We start from the raw sequence: 1898 nt of genomic DNA on the forward strand, positions 1-1898 counted from the left end.
ACCTGAAAGGGTTTGGGCTCGGCATAAATAGTGCAAATGGGGTCTAACATAAACAGATGAAAAACAAAGTGCAACTAAGTGATTATAATACAATAAATGTAAAAAGTAGTGCAAACTAAGTGATTCTAATAGAGTATGTCTTAAACTAAGGGCAAACTAAGTAATTTTAATAGTATGTATTAAACTACGGGCAAGTTAAGTAATTCTAATAACGTATATGTTAAACTAAGGGCAAATTAAGGAATTTCAATAAGTATCTGTTAAAATAAGGGCAAACTAAGTGACTCTAACACAATAAGTGTAAAAAGCAGTGTAAATCAAGTGGTACATTATATATTTACAAGGTGTCAATGAACTTCAAAAATATGGTAATAATAACTCATATAACAAAGATATCGTCATTTGTTTGTTCAAAATATATTTTGTGTTTTATAAATATCATTCTTGATATAAATCATTATTTACTTGAATGAACTAATACAATAGGATACATCATGTTATAATCCAGAACCTAATTTAACAATTTTTCAAGCATCACCATTTTTCCAAACACTCATTGTTATGGTCGTGAAAAATGGCCTAGGCATGGCTTAGTGGTCGATGTGTCGGTCTACGGATTGAAAGGTCTCGAGGTTCGAGACTACTTAACATTCTTTTTTTTTTCTCAGTTTTAAAAGTGTTATAAAAGTGACAAACATTTCAATTATTCGGTTTTAAGAGTTGATCAAAGATTTTGTGGCGACGGATGTCGATGGTTGATAACCTGCTTTTCTTTTGTAGCCCAAGTTTATGTAATGTTATATCAAAGATCTTTGACCTGCCATTCAACCAACGTAAGTATTAGATGTCGTTTAGCTTGAAAATTCTAATTACAATTTCTTACAAATCCTATGCAATTCTTCTGTGTCACTCTCCTATCAGTTATTGGACACCAATATCTCGCTATACAGATCGCTTAGAAACTTACTATTACTAAATATCACCTCTGGGATCAGCTATTAATTTCTAGGAGTACTTTATATTTAACTTTTCAAGTTTAAAACTTTATAATTAGATTCAGTACTACTCAGCAAACTATGTAGTGCTTTAAAGAAGGCTTGAGTATGTTATTTGGTTGTAGTTATTTAAGGTTAAAATAGGTTAGCAAAAGTAGCTGGCGTTCTATTGGAGTTTTGACTAAACCACAAACCCTCTAGCTTCTGACGTTAACTTGTTTTTTTCTAATAGTCTGTTTACAAATCATGTCAAGGACGGTGTGTGTTTTAAGGTTTTGTACCCCTACTTATATAGTGCCTGGCGTTCTATTGGAGTTTTGACTAAACCACAAACCATCTAGCTTCTGACGTTAACTTGTTTTCTTCTAATAGTCTAAGGCACTATATAAGTAGGGGTACAAAACCTTAAAACACACACCGTCCTTGACATGATTTGTAAAAATTTTCAGAAATGGTTGCAGTTCACGAAACTGTTCGTGCTTCAGTAAAATATAGTGATTTCCTTATAACGTATGACGGTACCATAGAAACTTGAAGAATGTAAACATCAATCTCTGTAAAAGGTTCAAATATATCATTTATTATAAAAGTTGTATTTCCATAATTTCTTGAAGCTTACGATTATTACAAATTTACGCGATATCTGTCAATAAGTATTACACTAAATTTGTCACTTATATCACTTTGACCAACCAAGTATCAGATGGAAATGAAGAAGCATTTAAATTTCAACAACACAGATAAACGGATTTACATGACGTACAAACAATATTCTATAAGTAAGCCGTTGCTTTTGCTAATCAGTTTATTTCTACTAATTTCACCAAAATATTTGTAGAGAATGCATATAAATGGATTTACATGACGTACAAACAATATTCTATAAGTAAGCCGTTGCTTTTG

Source organism: Limulus polyphemus, unplaced genomic scaffold, assembly GCF_000517525.1.
Source record: "Limulus polyphemus unplaced genomic scaffold, Limulus_polyphemus-2.1.2 Scaffold1162, whole genome shotgun sequence".
NCBI lineage: Eukaryota > Metazoa > Arthropoda > Merostomata > Xiphosura > Limulidae > Limulus > Limulus polyphemus.